The sequence below is a fragment of the Panthera uncia genome, assembly GCF_023721935.1.
Source record: "Panthera uncia isolate 11264 chromosome C1 unlocalized genomic scaffold, Puncia_PCG_1.0 HiC_scaffold_4, whole genome shotgun sequence".
In the NCBI taxonomy this organism is placed as follows: Eukaryota; Metazoa; Chordata; class Mammalia; order Carnivora; family Felidae; genus Panthera; species Panthera uncia.
In genome coordinates, this window is record NW_026057585.1 from 82,714,173 (window position 1) to 82,736,115 (window position 21,943).

Below are 21,943 nucleotides of genomic sequence, written 5' to 3' on the forward strand. Positions count from 1 at the left end.
TCTGCCCACGGACTCCTCTGAAGTCAGAAGGAGGAACTGGACTGTGGTTGCAGCAGGAGAGTGAGCAGTTAGACACAGAGAAGAACCTTCTCACCCAGAGAAGAACCTTCTCACCCTGGAGACAGTACATTGGTTAAGAAGGTGGGGGTGACTTACCATGTGACCTTGGGCAAGTGACTTAGCCTCTCTATGACTCCGTTTTCTTATCAAAATGAGGATGCAAGCTGTCCCCATCTCATGGGATTGCCATGAGAACTAAGCGAGATGATCCACGTAAAGTGCTGTGCTCAGCACAGAACCCTTGGCTAAACCAGTGATGATGGTGACGACGGTGGTGGTGACGATGGTCACTGTCTCATGATTGTCCCGTGGAGGGCAGGATCAAGCACATGTGTATACACAGACACAATTGGTTTGGATGTTGAGTCTAATGATGTCACACACACACCCACGGAAAGATTTATTACTCACATAAGGAGGGTTCTGGAGAGAGCGGGGCATGTACCCAAGCTGTCCATCATGTAAAGAGAGGAGTGAGTGGCTCTGGTTTTCACTGTGAGTAAGAGTGAGGCCAGGGTGAGAGTTTTCATGCCTGGGACGTGGTTTTCTTGATTTGAACTACTTGCCACGGTCAAAGGAGGGAGCATGGGCCTTCCTACCAGTTTGTCCAGATGAGAGACACAAAGGAGAAAGAGGAGGCGTGAACCTCAAGCTGTCAGTGGTCCAACATAAAAATTGGAGTCAAACTCTATTATAGTGGACATGATAATAATGATGGATACGAGGGTGCTGATGGTGGTGATGATGATGACGAAGACAGATCCTGTATCCAGGGTCTCCCTAGCTCCCTCCTGCTTTGGCAAGAGATGCCCTCATGGGCCACCCTCCTATCCATCTCCAGGACTGAAAACCAAACCTTGTCTCCCTCACTGTATCACCAATGTTTATTTAGCAAACCTCCTCAGCGGAGGACCGTGGGGGGGATCAAATTATGACATGCGAAGAGAGAGAACACAGATTTGTTCCTCACACTCAGAGATAAAAGGTGGGGAAAGGGGAGGCTGAAGTTCAAGAGAGGCTGAGGACAACACGAACATCAGTCTCCTTGACCCTGAGGGGAGAAAGCACGTGGATGATATGGATAAACCTGAACGGTCACAGGCGACTGAAGGACAGGAGTGTGGAAGAAAGCCCTTGACCTCTTGGAGAATATGTCAAGGAAGTGGCCAGTTTCTCTCAGCTGCCCCAAAGCTTCTGTCCTGTGGATGCTATAAATGGAAACTTCAAGGCCCATGGGGCCCAGATCCTGAGTTTGCACACATGCATTGGCTCCTTCAAGGTGGGAGGTATTTCTATGTTTCAGATGAGCAACCTAAGGCTCAGAGGTAGACTGTGACCTCTCCAAATTTGCCCCAGTCTAACCTGAAGCCACAGCTGGCACTATTCTCTGAAGTGCAGTGATGCTCCACAAACAGGGCTGGTTTTATATTTTTATCTCATGGAATCTAGGCCCTTCCCTGCAGGAGAACCACTAGTGGAGGGACGGGTGAGAAATTGGGTATGGAGTTCTGTGTTGGGCAGAATTAATTGGAATTTGATTATTGCCACTTTGCTCCTCTGAGCAACCTGAAAACATGGCATTATACATCAAAGTTTTAAGCTTCTGTGGACCAAAAAACAATTAATAGAGTAAAAAGGTAATCCATGAAATGGGAAAAATATTTGCAAATCATATACCCAGTAAAGGGTTAATATCCAAACTATGTCATCAACAAGACTGTAACATGGGCAAAGAACTTGAATAGACATTCCTCCAAAAAAGACACACAAATGGCCAATAAGAATTTGAAAAGATCATTGACATGGCTAAAATCAGGGAAATGTAAATTAAAACCACATGTGAGAAACCACCCTCACCAATTAGGATGACTACCATTAAAGGGAGGAGAAGGAGGAGGAGGGGAATGAGAAGAAGAAGAAGGAGGAGGAAGAGGAGAAGAAGAAGATGATGATGAAGAAGAAGAAGAAGGAGGAGGAGGAGGGGGAGGAGGTGGAGAAGAAGGAGGAGGAGGAAGAAGAGGAGGAGGAAGAGGAGGAGGAGGAAGAGGAGGAGGAGGAGGAGGAGGAGGAGGAGGAGAAAACTAGTCTTGGTGAGGATGCGGAAAAATCGGAATCTTATCCGCTGCTACAGAAAACAGTATGATTCCTGCCAAACAGAAAATAGAATAAACCTACAATCCAACAAATCTAAACCTGAGTATTACCCAAAAGAATTGAAGGCAAAGTCTTGAAGAGAAAGCTGTGCACCCAGGGTCATAGCAGCATTCTTCACACTGGCTAAAGGGTAGAAGCAACCCAAGTGTCCATCCACAGATGAAAGGATGAACACAACGTGGTGTGTATTCACAAGGGAATATTACACAACCTTCAAAAGGAAAGAAACTTTGACACCTGCTACAATATGAACGACTCTCGAAGGCGTTGCACTAAGTGAAACAAGCCAGTCCCCAAGGGACAAATACTGTCAGGTTCCATTTATATGAGGAACCTAGAAGAGTCCAATTCATAGAGACAGAAGTACAATGGTGGCTGCTAGGGGCTGGGAGTGGGGGGAATGGGGACTTAGTGTTTCATGGGGACAGAATCAGTCTGGCAAGACGAATAGAGTTCTGGAGGCGGACGGTCGTGTCAGTTGCACAACAGCATCACTCTACTTAATGCCACCGAGCCACACACTTTATAAAGGTTAAGTTGGTAGCTTCTGTGGTATTTGTATTTCACAATTAGTAAATTAAAAAAAAAACCACAGTAACACGGCAACAGATCCCTGGTCCTAAAGCCTCTAGAACCGCAAGACTGAGAGTGAGACGGGCCTTGCCAAAGCCTCGGATGCCCCAGCCCTCCTGGGTTGTGCCACTGATCCTCTACTCGGGTAAGAACACTGAAGCTCAGAGAGGCTGAGTGAGCTCCCTGAGGTTGCACAGCAGGTTCGAAGCAGAATCGGGCTCATTCCTTGCCTGTTTGGATTCTACACCAGTCCCCCAGCTACAGTCCCCAGCTGCTTCTAGGACGCATTTACCAGGAGCTACATTAATATTGATATTTGTGACTCCTGAACCAAGACCCGAGGTCTCCAGGCCAGCTCTGCTGGCTGGGCATTTGAGGCCACCTTCCCATAGGCCTCTGCGCACTCCCAGCACCTTCCCCTCCAGCCAGCCGCTGACAACGTGGGGCCCTCATTTCCCCTCCGTTTCCTGCCCAGACTTTGTTTTACATCCTGGGGCTTCCTCCCCATCTGTCACATGCTACACCTCATTCAGCACACCCTGGGTCCCCGTAGCTGCCTGTGGGGAGGCAGGGGGCTGTGGGCTCCCAGCCAAGACCCCGCGGCGCGCGCAGCAAGCAAACACTCCGGGAGCAGCCTCCGCTGCCAGGTTCCCTGGAGGGGGCCGCCACCTTGCAAGTGATGCTGCCTCTTTTTGGTGGCTGTCTTCCCATTCCCCAGCCCCTCCTCCCCAGCGCAGGTAACAGCTTCCTCTCTGATGACCTTGACCTCACAAGGAGATCCTTTCCCAGGGTCTTCCTTTACCCCCCCCCCCAAAAGGTTGTAAAAAGATGCTGACCTTGGGGTCAAAGATGGAGTCCCCTCTCTGAACCCCAGTCTCCTCCGCTGCAACGCGGGGACCAGACGTGATGACTTCACAGTGTGTTGTGTATCATATTAGAACAGAAACATAAAGGCAAAGCCCCTGACTCCTAGGAAGGACTCAGTAAGCATTCACGGTAAATGCGCCTCCCCCGCCCCCCAACCCCCACCCCTGTCTTCCATTCCAGGGACTGGAAAGAGTGTGGGTTTTGCCATCAGAAAGGCCCCCCGGGGCCTTGCCGCTTTGCTCCACCCCCCTACCCGCTGTGTGAACTCGGGCAAGTTGCTTAACGTCTCTGAACTTGTTTCCTCTTCTGTTAACATGAGCGCCCCCTCGCTGAGTTGTTTCAGTGAAGATTAAATGGCTAGCTGGACCCCCCCCTCCCCGCCGACCCCCTCCTCCAACGCCCCAGCTCCCTGCTTGCTCTGCACCCGCCAGCTAGGTCTACGCCAAGTAAAACACCACTTGGATCCCACTTGGCCTTTTCCTTCTGTGTCTCTGCTCCTGGCCACTCGGCGGAGTTCACCGCGGAAATGGCTGTTTTTGCAGCCATGGGTCGTGATGAATTCTGAAAACAGTGATCCAGAGACGAAAAGCAGCAGCTGCGGACCAGGCACACGTGGGAATGGTGTCTCTCCGGGGGAGCCTCCTGGGATCTCAAGCGGAAAGGGGGTCTTCCCCGTCATTGGGCGCCATGCCCTGAGGTCCCGATGGGGTCCCTGAAGCGGTGACCCCGTCGAAGGGTCATCTCCTGGGTCCCCCCAGGGACGTGGACTCCGACAGACCTGGGCTCTAATTCCACCTCCTCTACCTGCTTCCCGCGTGCCCTCACTCAGTCCCCTCCCCTCAGGGGGTGCGGCTCCCCTCCTTTCAAATATGTGACACTAACCAGCCTCCTTCCCAGGTGGTGGGGTGAGACCCAGATGGCCCAGCCCAAAGTCGATGCCCAGGCCTGGCACCCCACAGAGTATGGATACACAGTGTTGTTGTAAACCCAGCAATCCCCCCCATGATACAGTGATCATGGGCCATCCCTTATACCCGCTGAGCCTCTGTTTCACAATCTGTAAAATGGGGATGAAAATCTGAGCCCTCAAGACAATGGGACCTAATGCTCCTTGTCCAAGGCCTAGCACACAGTAGGTGCTCGACCTACACGCCGTCTGCCTCCTCCTCCTTCTCCTCCTCTTCCTCCAGAGGCAGCCTACTAGATCCCTGGACACCTTTGGCTTGGAGAAAGTTCCAGAATTTTTCTTCATTGGTTCTTGGCCTCTGAAGTAGAAAGGAGACCAGGCAAGGAGCACTGAGTCACAGAAGCCTGGGGGAGATGGCTTTCCCGGCGGAGGGAGTGATCGCTTGGGTCAATGTCAAGGAGAAGCCCAAGGCCACAAGGACAGAGCAGTGTCCACAAGATATAGGGATGTGCAGGTGATTATAATGTTGACCGAGACCGACCAGGCGGCGGTGGGCAAGAAATGATGGAAGGGGGAGGAGCAGCCTCCCGTGCAGACAATTCATTCAAGGAGAAGGGGAATAGAAAGCCAGAGAAAGCTGGAGGTGACGTGGGCCTTCCTGTTCCCTTTTGAATTAAATATGGGAGATGCTTGCTCACTGTGTTCGCCTCGTGGAGACGACATGGGACTGAGGAAAGGGGGGCTTGCAGGGGTGTGGGTGGCATCCAGAGTGAAAGCAGGGGACTTGGCCTCTGAAAGAGCAGAAATCTGTCCTCCGGGGCATCTGAGGGCTGATGAGACCGGAGTGGGCATCACCCAGAGGCCAGCGGGGGCTCGCTGCTCACGGGGTTTGGGGGGCGGAGACTGGGGGTAACTGGCTCAGGCTCAGCCAGGCCAGTCCAGGGAGCCAACCGCCTTTGACACTGTCCCACCCCAGATCTGGATCTAGGACTGTCCACCTGCCTGGGCCTTTCTCCCCAGACCACGCCCAGTGCAAAGCTTAGCCCTTTCTCTCCTCCCCAACACCCCCCCCCCACCACCACCACCACGCATTTTGAATTTATTGGTGTTGGAGATCTGTGGGGTCGGAGGGAGAGATACTGACTCTCCAGCTCACCAGCTTTGTTCTCTCTGCTGCTCCCCCACTTCCCAGGAGGGAGCTGATCCTGTTTCGTGCAGAGCGTGCCTGCATCCTTCCGGACACCTTCCTACCAGCTCGTTCTGTGCCCTCGGGGTGTCAGCTTTCGGTCCCCGAGGACATCTTCCAGACGAATGCTTCCCTCTCCCAAAGAATCATCATGATCGAAATGTCTTCCTCGTGTTCAAGAGGGATTATCGTCACTACGTGACACGCGGGGGGGGGGGGGGGAATAGAGGCTCAGAGAGGTTAAGTGACTTGGCTGCTGGCACACAGCCAGGGAGAGATCTGGCAGCGGAAGCTCCATCTGGGGTGTGGCAGCCCCGGATCCGCCCCCGGCTCTGCCACAGGACAGCTACTCCAGTGCCCCTCCATCACGGGCCATCTGAGGACTAAATGAGGTGACACATCTCTGGGGCTAGAAGAGCCCAGGCATGTAGTAGGTGCTCAACTACAGCTACCGTTGTTCCCAGTGATGCGCTGGGTGCACCTGCAGGGCGCCCCTGCCCCGGGGGCCTGCACCCGCTCTCTCCTCTCCCCATTCCACGTCTGTTCCTTCTCTTCTTCCAAAATCACTCAGAAGTTTCCTCCACGAGGCTGTCCTCCCTGATCCACCCCCTCCCCCCACCGTGAATCTTGCCAGGGCACCGTGGCGGCGGTGGGGGGGGGTGGTGAGGGAAGAAGGAGATCTTGAATGAGTCTGGGTTCAAACCTCTCTTTTTTTCATCAGCGCCGGGCGTGGGGGGGGGGGGCCTTTGGAGGGTCCCTCGCCAAGTCTCTGTGGCCTTGTCTCCTGCAATGGGGGGGGGGGGGGGGGTCTCTCTGCAGTGTCCAGGCTTGTGACAGAGATCAGATAAAACAGCAGGTGTGAAGAAGCTGCGCATGGAGGCTGGCTTGTCATTTCCACCTGTCTTTCTTTGCTCTGTGTCCCCTCGGCAACCTGAATCTGATTTATGTTTTCCTTCCACGTTTCGTGATCTCCTTCCATGCAGAAAGAACTGATCGGACAGCCTGGAGTGATGGGGTGAGCCCGCCACGTGTCAGTGTCCGGGCCGGCCTGGGGGACGGGACACAGACCCCAGTCGCCCCTGAGAGTCAGAGGGGCAAAGGAAACACCTGCTATGGCCCCCCGGGGAGGGGGGAGGGGATATGCCAGAGCCGGAAAGGACTTGAACCTCAGCCGTTTGGTACCAGTGTTCTGTGTGCCGATAGGGAGACCCAGGCACAGTTGGGGGATGATGGAATTTTGGGCATCAAGGCAGCCGATGGGGCAACTGTTTCCTGGCACTGTCTCAGCCCCATCCACCAGGTCCATCAAAGTTACCCAAAGATCCAATATATTTTTAGTTAAGATTCTGAGCCCAGGAGGGAAGCAGGAAATGATTCATTCTCTTTCTCAGCCACTGTACACAAAGGCACATTATTAATATTTACTCAGGGGCTTCTCCAAGGACCCCAAATAGCAAATCGTGGCCAGAGAAGGGAATGGAAGATGAGCGTTGCCAGGTTGCTGGCTGCCCACAGATGGAGCGAAGGGGTCTGCTGAACATTCTGCAGGCGCGGCACCCGGCAGGGTCAGGGCTACCAGGGGCCTCACAGCTCTTTCTGTCCACCCCCTTGGAGGGCAGGGGACTTACCACGGTGACCTAGCAAGGTCCAGACAGAGGCAGAAACAGAATCTGGGAACACAGAGCGATGGAAGGAGCAGGGTCTCCATCTGCAAAATGAACCGACTCCTGCCCAGGCAGGTCTGCGGGCAGAGGTCAAAGGACCACCCACCGCATCCCGCCAAGAGCAGGTGCTCCACACAGAGCATCAACGATGAGCCGCGATGAGGACTGGATGTCAAGGCCAGTGCCTGCCTGCCGTTGCCCCCCATCCCCCTGTTGCCCAGGTGCTTTGCAATGTCCTCAGGCATCCCTTTCAGTGGGGGAGGTCTGCATCCCCAGGCTGAGCTCGGGAAGACCAGGTAGAGAAAGTGTCAGTTACTCGGCACAGGAAATGGCCCCTCCTCATTCGGAAGACCAGGTAGAGAAAGTGTCAGTTACTCGGCACAGGAAATGGCCCCTCCTCATTCGTAGGAGGGAAATGGCCCCTCCATTCGTAGCCTCCCTGCCCTGGAGCCAAACAGCAGCACTCTGGACCCTGCTTCTCCCCCCAGAAGCCCTACCCCCGGCCCCTTCCCAGGCCCTATATCTATGTCACTGCCAGGAGAAATGAGGTCCAGATGTCATTTTCTAAATGGCAGGCACCTGCTGACAGCTTCTGTCTCTTGGTGGCTATAATTGCAGCTCCCTCTCTCCCCTTTATGCCCCGTTCTGCACAAACTCCCTTCTGTCTCTGCCAGGGATTTTTATTAAATAGTTTGTTACATTTCTCTGCCTTTGCTTGCAAACTGTCTCTTTTAGGGATCTAAAAAAAAAAAAAAAAAAAAAAAGCTAAGACCCAAACAGGTAAGGTGAACTTCTCGAAGGCCACAGAGCTAGCTAGTAAACGATGGGTCTGGGAGCTTGGGAGTTTGTAGTTCCAGTGTGTCCTAGCCCTTTTGTGACTTCCCTGGGCAACTAGGGGACAGAGGACAGATACGTATGACTGAAAGCAGAGGGTCAGAACAGGGATCAAGGCCAGTGTAGGAGCAGAAAGGAGGTTCAGAGGTCGGTGGGGACATTGGGGTCACTAGGCTTACTCCTTCATTCAACGAATGCTGATGGAACACATAGCACCTGTAAGAGGCGCTGGGGATACAACTATGACTCACAGTCCCTGCCCTCAAGGAACCCATGGTCCAATGGGACTAGAGAGAGAGGTAGATACCCATTTTGTGGGGCCATGATGGGTAAAGTATAGGACACTGTGGACACTTACAGAAGAGACACTTAATCTGGGCTTGGCAGTCCAGGAAGGCTTCCTGGAGGAAGTGGTGTCTCACGGAAGACGTGAAATAAGCAGGACATAGTTGTGACACCTTGCCTCTTCGGAGAGAAGAGCTCTGTTGGTAATTAGAGGTGTCATGGGAGACTAAGACCAGGCTGGTTTCCATACCAGCCTCGACCCAGAGCAGCTGGCTCGCCAAGAGCTGAATTTGAGCTGCGTTGCTGGCTTCCATGTTGCTCTATGAGGACAGTCAGTAAAATGCTGAAGACTTAGGCCCCTCTTCTCATAAAAAGTGTGTGTGTGTGTGTGTGTGTTTATAGCTCTACACACATGAACAGTGGGAGACGGAAATGTATTTGAGGGCTGCTTAAATGAGGCTGCGTAAGGTAATGGGCCATAGGTGGTGCTGTGAGTAGACAGGAAACTGTCATGGGAGACACACAGGGATAGGGCAGAGCCTGGGTTCTCCGGTCCCTCCTGGAGCCCCCTGCTCTCCCTGCAACGAAACTCTCCTTTCCCTGCAACTAACCAGATTCTGCTCCCCTCCTGATTCCAGCCATGAAGAGGGGCTTCCAGATGGTCAGGGGTCCAGAGCCAGGCAGCACCCAGGGCCCAAGGGTCCCTGCACACCCGGCCCGGTGTCCTCAGTGCCTCTCTCTCTCTCTCTCTCTTTCTCTCTCAATCCTGCTCTTCCCCTCCCCCCAGCTCCCTCTCTTCTTTGCTCCCTAACCCTAACCCAGCCCCCTCATCAGATCATTCATGCATCCCACCTTCTGTTGCCCACCTCTGCCTATTCAGCCCCAGGGCTGGCCCCGGGGACACCGAAGGGGACGAGGCATGTCCCTGCCCTCAGGGAGCCCCCAGTCTGGCTGGGGACACACAGGAATCCATCACAACCCAGAGTGGTCAGTGCCGGGACAGGGCAGATGCAGGAGGGCCGGGGAGCCTGGGGTGGGGAGAGGGAACCCAGCCCTGGACAGGGGTGTCAGGGAGGACCTCTGGGAGGAGGGGATCATGCTGAGGCCTGAGGGAGAAGCAGGGAGCCAGGGGGAGGGGTCCATGGGGAGAAGTCAGTATAGGCAGAGGCAACCTGGCACCTGCGAAGGTCTGGCAGACAGGAAGAGCCCCCCCCCACCCTCCCCTCCAAGCAGCGGGTAGCTCCGCAGGGCTGGGGCCTGGGGTGTGAGGGTGCAGGTAGGGGGGCGGGGAGGTGGAGGAAGAGGAGGCTGGGGGTGCTCTGCGGTCGGATCACGGAGGACTGGTGAGCTGGCTGTGAGGTTCCTTCGGGCTTCATCCTGAGGGCCCTGGGAGCCTCCAGGGACGGAGGGGAGTTAAGGGACAAAGCACCCGCCCTGTAGGCATAGGGGTGGGGAGCTCTAGGAGGACCCGGTTCCTCAAGCCCCTGAACAGGAAGAAGCCCCGGCCTCCCTCCCCTCCCCTCCCCTCCCTCCCTTCCCTTTCTTCCCTCCCCTCCCCTCCCCAGAATTTTCTCTCCTTCCCTCCTCTGTTCCCCCAGCTTCTCCCTCCCTCCTCTCCTCCATTCCTTAGGCCCCTCCTCCCCACCTCCCCCTGCCCCGCCCCTCCGCTCCCTCCAGACCCCTCCCCAGCCCCAGGCTCCAGCGGCCCCAGGGCTGAGTGGCCCTTGCGACAGCCTGCAGCGCCACCTCGGGGCCGGAGCCGGCAGCGCCGCGGGGTCGCCACACCCGGAGGAAGGCACGGGTCGCCTCCTCCGCCCCAGGGAGCAGGTGCGGCCAGCCCGCCGGGCCCAGGGCCCCTCCTCCGCCCGCAGCCCGGGCTCCGCGGCTCCGGGGTGATGCTGGCGTGGACAGCAGTGCCGTCTCCGTCCCCCCTGACGACCCTCATGACCAGCTCAGTTCCTCTCGCCGAAGACCAGGCGCCAGAACTGAAGACAGTCCCTGCCCTCTCACCCCCTCCAAGTGGGGCCGCCAGCCTGGGGATGCCAGGGCTCCTTGCGCTCCTGGGAGGTGGGCCCCACAGGGGCCGGCGCACCCATACTGCAGATGCGGAGACCGAGGCTCCGACACGGGCAGTCGGGGCGGATGGCTCGGGACCTAGAACCCGGCACCGTGCCCTGTTCAGTAATCACACGCGATCACCCACGCTGTGCCAGGTGGAGCTCTGGGACCAGGGACGCAGAGAAGAAAAGGCAGTGGAGGAAGCCCCTGCCCCGGGGGGTGGGGGGGGTATGTAAGTGCAGGTTGTAGTGATTGGGGATTTGACCTGAACGTATCAGAGAAGGTGCTGGCAACCCAGGGGGCTTCTGGGAGGGGTGGGGGAGGGAGGTCTGAACTGCCTTCAGAGGGGAGATGGCTTCTGGGCTGTCTCCTCCAGGCAGAGTGAAGAGTTTGCCAGGGGAAGATGATGGAAGGGCTTTCCAGCCTGGAGGAACAGCCTGCCGGAAGGCAAAGAGGCTAGCAAAAGCAGGAGGGGGGTCCTCTGTGACTGCAGTGATGGCTGGAAAGAGGTGCGAGACCAGGAAGAGGTTTGGGCCTCTTTCTGTAGGCATTAGGGAGACAAGGTATAATAGCAGTCGTGATCACAGTGTATATTAATAGCCCCAGCTAACACTTACTGAGGGCTTCCTGTTTGCCAGGCATGTTCTGAACACTTTAAACATTTCTTTCTTTCACTCCTCTTAGAAGGATTATTGCCACCTCTATTTTATAGAGAGGAGAAGACACAGAAAGGTTAAGTCACTGCGCCTGGTCATTCAGCTAGTGGGTGGGAGATTCGACCCCAGCATCAGACTCCAGAGCCTGTGCCCTTAATGAGGACAAAGGTGGGGGGGCGGGGGGAGTGCAGGGCTGGGGAGGGAGCAGATCCCAGAGCTCTCTAGGCGATAGGGTGGCTGGGGCCACTGACTACCTGGAGGGGGAAGGTTGGAGGAGTCAGGATGACTCTGTCTCACTCTGATGGCACCATTCAGATTTCACTCATTCTGAGAATAAATTCTGCCCTCAGGTCTGCCTGGCCTTGGCCTCCGCCCTCAGGGAGCTGACATTTCAGGAGGCGAAGAGAAATAAACATAAACACAAGACTGAGCAGGACAGTCTCAGACGGTGATACTGACTTGGAGGAAAACTGGACCCAGAGAGGGATCCAGAGATAGGGGGCGGAGGATCCCTTACTTAGGGCCAACCTCCAGGGACACACCTTGTGGCCCTTCCCCTCCAAGGGCCCTCCCCCATGCCCTCGGGGCCCTGTGAAGGCTGCAAGAGGGAGGGGTCCCTGATGGCCCAGGTCTAGGAAAATGCCCCTGGAGACCCCTCTGTGCTTTCCGGGTCAGCCCCTTACTTCCTCCTGCATTGCCTTCCAACCGTCTCCCTTGGGAACACCTCAGCTTAATGGGCCTAAAACAGCAAAGTTTTTGGCTTCCCCTGCCTGCCTCCAGGGCCAAGGTCAAGGAGGGACATGTTAGACCTTCGGGAACAGAGCGATGACCTCTCTCTTCCAGAGGAAGTGAGGGAAAAAGTTCCCTACCACACGCTGTTTGGTTTTGAATAACCACCCCCCACCCCGTGTTGCCTATAAAATATTAGACACAGAGAATCTTAGAGCAACAGAGTCTTAGATCCTTCGACTTGAGCATCACATTAGAGACTCTGTGAGAAATGGAACACCTTGGGTTTCTGGAGTCATTCAATTTTGGATTTGCAGGATGAAAACACGAGATCAGAAGCCTAGGGTTTGGGGGTTCGGATTTGCAGGGAGCTTGGATGTCCCCTCATGGTTCCATCCACCCCTCACTAGCTGCTGTCTTTGGGCATTCACTTAATGTCTCTGTGCCTCAGTTTCCTTTCTTTTTGTTCAAAGCAGACGGAAATAGTTTGCACCCGGAAGGGCTCCTGCGCCGGTTCGATGAGCTGCTGCTACAGAAAGCTTGGCCCAGTGCCAAGCTGGGTAAACTGTGAGCTATACTAATACTCTTCAAGCTAATGCAGTTCACCTCCCCTGTAATGCAGGGGTGGGTCAGACAGCTGCTGGTGCCTCTACCCAGCCGGCCGCTGCGTAGAAGGACATCCAGCCTAGACTAGATTCCCTCCTGAGGTGAAGTACCCACCTTCACAAGACGCAACCTTTGTCCTGCAGCGAGGGAACGGGTCCGAGCCCGTGGTTCTTCCGCCCTGAGTGTCCCAATCCTGTTCTCTGGTGCTGGAGACCCCCTCCTCCATGCCTACAAAGCCAAGGGTAGGGTGGGGGGGGTGGGGGGAGGAGCTAGGCCCACCCAGCACCTTCCCCAGGATGGCCTGGCGAGGTGGTACAATTTGTCCAGAGCCCTTCCCAATCCAGCTGCTCTTTTCTTCCTTTCTCAGCAGCCCCCTTCAATTGCCGGGTTTCCTGGGTGCTCATTTGTCCCGCCTTGACAGGGAGAAAAGCCTCCATTCGTTCTCCCGAGGTCAGAGGAAACGTGTGCTTTATAAAGGACACCTGGATTAGTAACATTTAAGGGAAAGCCACAACTTGGAGAGGGTGGGTTCAAGCATCCCCTGGGGCGCTGCGGGACCAAAATGGGTGGGATCGGGAGGGAGCTTAGAGCACCGGCTACCCCGATCCAGGGGCCGGAGGCTTCTCCAGGCGCCCTGCCTTCCTCCCTGCCGCCCACCGCCGAGTGCAGGACCACAGCCCCGCCGCCGAGTGCAGGACCACAGCCCGGATCACCTACCCATCTGCAGTCCCGGTGGCCTGCCGGTCCTCTGTCCCACGGCATTAATTGGTTTTCCGGCACCGGTAAATCCCCTGCTTCGCCTCTAGGGGAGGAGCTGCGGTCAGGGAGCTGGGCGCTTGCTTGCAAGGCGCCCAGGCGCCCATCACCAGCCTGAGGGCTTTTTCTGGCTGGGCAGGAGAATGCGTGTAACTCCCAAATTAGGCTTTCAACGGCTGTCTTTCCCTAAAGGAGACACGTGGGCTCCTTTAGTGGTTCAGCTAAAACACTGAGAGGGAGCAAGAGAAGTAGAAATTGGCTTATTTCTAGAAATTCAGTGAAAACAGTCTGGACTGGTTTTGTGTTTTACATTTTTTATCTCCCCCCACCCCCACCCCCCCCCCTCCCCGGCCTCTCCCTCCCCCGCCCCACCCCACTCCACCTTGGCCTCTGATGCCAAAGCCACACGAGCAGACGTGGCTTCACAGGACCAGACATTCAGAGTCAAGCCGAGTCGCGTGGTCAGTGGGGAGAGCCGGTGGGCTTGGGGCCACCTGGCTCAGCTCTGGGATGAGGGTGGAGCTGGGCCTCGGTGATGGGGAAGAAGGTTCCAGAATGGGGAGAGGCTCAAGAAAGGAAAGAACACCTGTGCTCCCACCCGCCCCCAGCCATCCCCACCCCACTTTCTGCTGCAGGCGCAGTGAGGGGCCCGGGATCCTCAGGAAAACCAGGCCCCGCCAGGCGCTGCTCCTTTGCACATGCTGTTCCCCCTGCCGGGAGTGCCCTGCTCTCTGCTGGAGAAGCCCCCGCAGCCTTCCAGCCACGCGGCCCTCCTCCGCGAGGTCTCTGTCCTCCCCACCCGCCCCCAGCCATCGCACTCTTACGACCTTTCCAGCCGCAGACCTTCTTACCTTTGGAGGATCCGTCTTCTATGAGATCACACATATTAGATCAGATCCCACATCGAATCAATGTATGTGTAACATGTGAGAGCCAAGTAGAGCAGAAAGTGACTCTTTGACACGTATCGATTTCTTTTTGCGTTTTAAGGGTATTTATTTGGAGAGAGAGAGAGAGGGTGCGCATGCGAAGGAGGGAAGAGAGAGGGAGAGAGAGAATCCCACGCAGGCTCTGCCCTGTCAGCACGGAGCCTGACCCGGGGCTTGATCCCACGAACCAGGAGACCACGACCTGAGCCGACATCCAGAGTCGGACGCTCAACCGACTGAGCCACCCAGACTCCCCAGTACGTATCAATTTCAGCGGCGCAATTTCCTGTTCGTATTTTAACCGCATGACTCTCTCCGGATCTTAAACCTCCTCAGAGGCCCTCAAGAGCTCGGAGATCCTGGCGCTGTGGCTGGAGCGGAGCATCTGAGGGAGAAGACACTCCCCTTCCACCCAGTCCCCATCCACGCAGAACCGGGGCCTTCCCGCGGTATACCATGGTGACGTCATCATCGCAGTCTCCGCGGGACAAGGCAGGGGGCACGGCCCGTCATTTCTAGATGCCACGTGGTCAGCCCAGGGCCAGGCACAGAAGGATCAGTAAAGCTGCTGAGAAAAAGTGAGCAAGCCAGTGAGACCTCCTGGCAGCACAGGCTGTAGGAACAGCAGCCGGGGACACGGGTGGCCTTCGCAGACCCCGCCTCCCAGCGCCCCCCTCGCCAGGGAACATGGCGCATGTGGTGCATGAGGACCGAAGGAGAGAGAGGAAACTCATGTTGGGAGAGGGGAGCCCCATCGTGCCTATGGGCACCTGCCAAGAGGGTGGGCACTTGGGACAGCCATGGGGGTGGGGCAGGAGGTAGCTAATGAGACACCCACCGCACCCCACCCCAACCTGGAGATATCAGCTGGCTTACATTAAGTGAGGCAGAGGGCTCTGGGGGGAAGGATCTGGAATTGGGGGTCAAGGCAACATGGTGGGAGTCCGGCTGCACCCCTCAGTAGCTGTGTGACCTTGCCCCCCTGGGCTTCGTTTCTGTCCTCTGGAAAATAGGATCCGGAAGGCCCAAGCTCACAGCCAAGTTCAGTAGCGTTCATGGTGAAGCGGTCAAGAACACGGGCTTTGGAATCAAGGTCACTCCCCGGGTTGGGTGACCTGGGGACGATAAAGAGCAGTAGCATAACGAGTTGGATTCCCTGCCCCCTCTTTTCTGGGTGGATTCTCTTCCTGCTGCTTTCTTCTTCCTCTGTGGGTGGGGGCTCAGTCTGATCTTGGTACACTGGGGTCTTAGAGGCGGCGGGGAGCCTGGAGATGGCCTCTCCGTTCCAGCTTTCCCGTGGAAAGACGAAGAGTCAGGGTCACAGAGAGAAGAACGTGCCTAAGGACCCACAGGAACTATGTGTGGAGCCCAGGTGGGGACATATTTGATCATCACAGCTGTCCTAGAGGTAGTCGCCTGACTCCCAGACCAAGGCCACGTCCCCCACAGTGCACCGTGCAGGAACTGGGGCCAAGGCCTTGGGGGCTTGCCTGCCCTCCACAGGGGACCCCAGAGATCAAACCAAACCAAAATAAGGAGGCAGCTGTTGTGTGACGAATGGTCGCTGTTTTCGCAGCCCTGGTCTGAGCGCGTCACGTGTCCTCTCCGGTTCCAGCCTCTCCACACTTCGATGCGGCTCGGACCGTCAGTGTCTACTTCCCAGCACACAGCACGGGCAGGTGCGTGGCCCAGCCGGGAGTCCGTCCCAGGCAGTTTGCTGCTAGAACGCACGAAGCCGCTCCCGTTCTGTGCACCTCGGCAGAAAAGGAGGGAAAAGGAGGCAACGGAGGAAGGGCATCATGTCTGCGACACGGCGGCACGTTATAGGAGTTCATGTGTGCGGGTGGCCTGACCTCTGAGTTTGATGACAGGGTGCGCCTTATCCCTGAGCAAACCCATCTGCCCTGGGGAGCTCCGGGGAGGGCAGGCTGCTCCCCTCAACTGAGTGGGCACAGTGCAGGCAGATGGGCCCAGGGGAGAACAGTGCCAGGCACACTGGCCAGGCCCCCACACCACTAAGCCCAAGCTGCTCAGACATGAACAAAGCTCTCCCCTCCCCTCCCCTCCCCTCCTCTCCCCAGCCTTGGCCCCGCCTCTGCAAAAATGGACACAATGTAACCACCAGACCGTGGCATTGCTGTGGGATTGGAATGAAATCAGGGAGGAGGAAGTCGGTGCTCGGCGACACTACTGGGCCCCAGGCTCACCCAGCCGGTGAGCTCAGAAGCCAGGACTCAGGCTTTGCTGCCTCTGTTCCCGTCCTCCGGCCCCACAGCCCAGTGGGAGGGGGCCAGCCAGCGGGTTTCCCTTCCAAGCCTCGATTTCCTCATCTGAGGAATGGAGGTAATGACACCCTCTGGCAGGTTCTCCTCCGAGGCTTGCAATCCCGTGTGTAAATTGACTGGTGCCCAGGGACATCTGTGACCTGGTGTCACAATTTTGAGGTGACAGTGGAAATCGGGCTAAACTGAGCAGAGAAGGAGGAGGAAGACACTGTCCTCACAAGGAGAAGGGGTAGCGCTGAAGTCTCCGTGGGTGCCCCCACCTGTCCCTCACCACCTGCCTTGCGGTAGAGGCTCTGGAAGCTTCTGAGGGGGACTCTAGCGGAGGCGGCTGCCTCCCAGTCTGAACATCAGCTGCTCCCCTTCCTTCCAGAGATTCGTCAGTCCTGGAAGATGAGAGAAGGATCTGGGCCTGCGCTCCCCTGGGGGCCGAGATGGAGCCCCACGGGGTGGGCAGGGTGGGGTGGGTGCGGGCAGGGGTGGGTGCAGGAGGGGCTCCGCCTCTGCTTGTTTAGTGGGCGACCCCACAGCAGACCTGCCTCAGCCCAGGCTCTTTTCCTGATCTAATTAGCCTCACTGAGAATTAAACTACACAGCCCTGAAGTGAGCCTGGTCCCCTGAGAGCGTTCCAGAACTAATACTGATTAAATATGAAACAGTTCCTTCTTCAAGCCCGAGTTGAGGAGGCATGAGCCAGAGATGGGGGCTGTAATTACTCGTTCTGATTATGCAGCATGTTTAAGAAGAGGAGGAAAAGGGAGGGGAGGAGATGAGAGGGGAGGAAATGAGGGGAGGGGAGAAGGAAGGAGAAGGGAAAGAGGGAAGGGGAGGGGAGGATAAGAGGTGAGGAGGAGAGGGGAGGGGAGGATAAGAGAGGTAGGAGGGGATGGGAGAGAAAGGGAAGAGAGGAGAAAAGAAGGGGTGGAAAGAGGACAGAGGGGAGGGGAGGAGAAGGGAAGGAAAGAAAAAGAAAGGGAGGGAGGGGAGGAGATAAGAAATGAGGAGGGGAGGGGAATAGAGGGGAGGAGAAGGGACAGGCCAGAGAGGGAAGGAAGGGGGGTGAGGGGAGGGGAGAAGAGGAGAGGGGAGGGCAGGAGAAGAGGGAAGGAGAAGAGAGAAGAGGAGAGGAGAGGTGAGGAGAGGAGAGGAGAGGGGAGGGGAGGGGAGGGGGGGGGGGCCAAGCACCTGCCTGATTACAGGAAGCTACTATGAGGGAGGGTAATGAGGAAATCTGGAGCCTGTATTTACCTCCAGACCCGAAGGCGAAGGCGTTCGCACTCATTGCTTCCTCCGCCTGGACTGCCCTTCCTCAGATACCCACATGGCTCCCTCCACCCCCTCCAAGGCTTTGGGAAAACATCAGCTTCCTGGGGAGGCCTTCCTGGACCCCCTTCACACTGCCCGTGACCCCCAGACTTTTGAAGGCCCCTTTCTGCTTTATTTTTCTCCTTGGCACTTGTCACCATGGAGCCCAGAGACCGGGAGGTCCCTCCGGAGCGCGCAGTGGGGGCGTGGACCAGGGCCTTGGCTGGAGAGATGGCAACAAGGGACAGGAGAAAAAGAAAGCAGAAAGGGGCCTGCAAAAGTCTGGGGGTCACGGGGGGTGGGGCGGGGCTGGATGGGCGGGGGGGGGGTGAGAACGTGGGGTGGGGGGTCGCGGGTGAAAGCTCCAGTTCTCAGTGATGGTGGCCCTCTGGAAAGCGAGGTAGCACAGTCTCCAGGGCACAGGGTGGGGGTTCAGGTTTAGGCAGAGGCTGCAGCGGGGGGGGGGGGGGGGGGGGGTCACGGGGGGCGCCCACCAAGCCCGGTGGAGGGGCGAGGAGGGGGGGGGCGCAGGAAGGGGGGGGGGGGGGGGGGTGGCGGGAATGATGTGAACGATGCGTTGGAGCTCATAGGTTGAGAAAGGACAAGGACCCACCTCCCTGTCCTAAAACCTCCCTGATTTGCACCACCACCAAGCAGGGCAGTGGACGCCTGGGTCTGTATCCACCCTGACACATCCTCACCTGGTTACGGATTTCACAGCCCGGCTGACTCCCCCTGAGGCCCGGCTGTAACGATGGCCACCTCCTACCTGCTCCTCTGGGACAGGGGCACATCCCCTGGATGGGAAAGCTGGCCCTCGGGCTGTCCCTTCCCACTGACCAGAGCGGGGCGAGGGGGTAGAGGGGTGGAGGGGTGGGGCTCAACCCAGCCAGGGGGCTCTGATTGCCATGGAAACAGGTGGCGTAGTCTCCACAGAGTGATTTTGGTGCCCAGATGAAGAGAATGATGGAGATGCGGGGAGGATCGTGGCGACAGGTTGTGTGAAGCAGGCTCAGCATGTAGAAGCCATCCTGAGGCCCTGGGAAGCAGGGAGAGTGCTGGGCAGGGATCAGTGTGACTGCCCTGTGTGGAATAACCATTATCTGGAGGCCAGGGTATCGGTGCATAGCAGCCGGGAGCCAGAGAACCAGCGAGAACCAGACCAGTGGGCCGAACATCGAAGTTATAAATCAACTAACAAACCGTCAAATAAAATTAGTTTACCCTCCTACCTAACAAATTCTTGATCTCTGCACTAGAATGTGGGGAGCAGAGAAAGCTGACCCCGGGGGCCACGGGCCCCTGACCCCCAACCCAGCCCTCCCTCCCCTCCCTCCACAGTCTCACCCGCAGCGCGCAGACACCCCGGCCGGCGGGTCCAGCCCTGCACCCCCACACACGGCTGCACTCCGCGGCTCTCGACGGTGTGCACACAGGCCGCGTGGTTCACCCTCGGGACAGCAGACCCAGGGATGGGGTCCACGCGGGCTCCGGTCGGTCAGGAAGGGAATTGGGGGGTGCGGGCGCCAGACCTTGTCCCCTGTGTCCTGACGGGAGAGGCGCCGCGGGAGGAGGGTGAGGGGAGCCCCCCTCGCTCAGGTCTCAGGGTCGCGGAGTGGATGGACGGAGGGGCAGCGGTGGGGCTGAGGGACCAGGGGGAGGGAGTGGGGACATCTGGGCCAGAGATGACGACGGGGCCTGAGATGGGCTGGGCGGTGCGGCGGGGGGTGGAATCCAGAGGTTTGAAGACATAAAAATGGGTGGTCCCTGGGGTGTGAGGGGGGCAGGGGTGCCCCATTGTCTCTGACTTGGGTGAGCAGGTGCCGCAGGGGCAACTTGGGGATGAGAACGGTGTGGGGGGAGCAGGTCTGACAGGAAGCTGAAGGGTTGAACTCAAGGGCGGAGGTGGTGGCCCCCAGATGGCAGAGGCTGAGCCCCGGGACAGGAAGGGGCAGGAGGCGGGCGGCTTGTCTAGCTCGGCTCTGTATGTCCAACACTTGGGACCTGCTGGGCACATCACAGACTCGCAATGTGGATCTCGGCCCAGGGTCTGGCAGGAGATAGAGCCCCGGGGTTGTAAGCACCTGGACGGGGATGCGCCCGCGGGTGTGGTGAGCTCACGCTGGGGGAGGGGAAAGACGGGGTGGGGGGGTGAGGGGGAGAACCAGGGGTACTCACCCCGGCTTCACCGGCTGGGTCCACAGAGCTGAGTGGCCTCCTGGCCGGGACAGGGGGAGGGGACGGGGCAGGGGGGAGCGGGTCCAGCGCCTTCCTCCCACGCGCTGACCCAGCCCGCTAGAGAGAGTGGCCAATCAGTGTCCTGCCTCTGAGCAGTCAGAAGCCCGCAGCTTCCTTCCTCGAGAAGGGAGGTGGGTCTGCCATGGGGGGAGGGGTGGTGGGTCTGCCCAATAACGAGTCTGATAACTGCTGATCGTGATTTAAACAGAACCTGCACAAAACACAGAAGCAGAGGATTTCATTTCCCCTGGGAGGTGAGGAGAGCCTCATGGAAGGTCTGCCTTTGACTTTGGCCTTGAAGGTGGAGGAAGGTTGCAGAGATGGGGTTTGATGGGAAGGGCGGGAGGGCAGGAGGCAGTATGCCCAGGATGCGTGTGCGATTCAGCAATGCTGCTGGGGGCCTGGCGAGCCTGAGCAAACAGAGCAGCGGGGAAGGGTGCAGATAGCAAAAGGGGGTCCCCAGAGAAGTGGCAACAGGCCGGGGATGAAGATGGAGGGTGTGAAGTGAGGAAGGACAGAGATAAACGCTCCCGATGCAGCAGACAGCCGGCAGCCGGGACAAGACTCGCCCGTGGAGGGATGGTTCTAGAATGGGAATCTGGGGATCACACAGCTCTTTGATTCCTAAGGAGCCTTCAATGAGAAAAATAACAAAATCATAATTTCTGAAAGCCTTAGAGTCCTAGGGAATCTTATAATCTCAGGATAATTGAATTATTGGATCTCACAATCTCAGATGCCTACAAACTACAACAATATAGAACATTAGAATGTTCAAGGTGTCACAACCCAGCTCCTCCTTCCCCGCTAATGACAACGTGCACTCCGTGCACAGCGCTTTGCACACAGGATGTCCTTTTGTCTCCATGACAACCCCGGGGGAGTGCAAACTATTACTTGGCCTGATTTTTCCAGATGAAGAAACCGAGGTTCTGTGAGTATAAGTTGTCGCTGAAGGTTGAACACGGTCAGCACCCGGCCCAGAGCTCTTAGTCTCGGAAACCCAAGCTCTCAGCTTCTTGGCTAGTTCGCCTCCTCTGAGGTCTCTGTGCTCACCTGTCCTCTGTGCACACCTCCAGAGACGGGGAGTTCATTACTGCTCCCCAGGGCCATCCACGCATCCCAATGGTGGACGCATCCCTCCTTCTCAGGGCCTCCACCTGTTGTCCCCTCATCTGCCCTGGGAGACCCCACAAGTAGACAAACCTTCACCCGGGCCCCGTGGGCAGCTCCCGAAGGTGGGGCAGTGATCGCACAGGAAGGAAGAAGTCAGGGAGGAAAGCCCCAGCGGCAGCCCCTCCCTGGTGAGAGAGAGCGGGGTTCACCTGAGGGAGGGAGTCAGCGGAGCCAGGCAGGGGGGAGCAGGTCCCCCAAAGACTGGAGAGAACAAAGCTCAGAGCACTGGGCAGGGTGAGGGGTGAGGGATGGATGTATAATACAGAAACAATCCTCCAACAATCAGAGTTATGGGGCCTCATAAGAGTAGAATCCTAAGTGCTGTGCCTTTAATTTCTTGGCGCTTCTCCCTGAAAACTTATTCTGCAAAAATGTGTCTGTGCCATCCATCCTCCCAGATGGCTTTTTAAGTGAAGCTGTTTGTTAAGCAGAAGAAGAAAAGGGAGGGGTGGGGAGGAGCGGGCGGAGCCTCTGCCGCCCCAGGAGAAGACAGAGGGGGGAGGGGGGAGGGGGGAGGGGGGCAGTGAGGACCCTGTGGTCCCAGAAAGTCTCAGAGTGCGGCCTCCCAGTGTGGGTGGGGCCACGGGCACAGCCCAATGCACTTGGCCAGAGTCCCAGTGACAGTGGCCCCTAGTGCCCGGGCGCCCCCTGTGTGCCCAGCTCCGGGCTGAGCACTTT

At 57.2% G+C, this 21,943-nt stretch overlaps 1 long non-coding RNA gene across 2 annotated transcripts; it reads right to left on the reverse strand.

Annotated features, from left to right (window-relative positions):
• Positions 1-14,313: 14,313 nt before the first annotated feature.
• Positions 14,314-20,078, reverse strand: LOC125912868 (uncharacterized). 2 transcript variants are annotated; one of them, XR_007454856.1, is made up of 4 exons: positions 20,030-20,078; positions 15,792-16,932; positions 15,141-15,379; positions 14,314-14,832 (listed from the first exon to the last, which is right to left on the reverse strand). It is a non-coding gene; the product is annotated as an uncharacterized LOC125912868 (long non-coding RNA). The 2 variants fall into 2 exon arrangements; XR_007454855.1 differs by having other exon boundaries at positions 15,141-16,932.
• Positions 20,079-21,943: the final 1,865 nt, after the last annotated feature.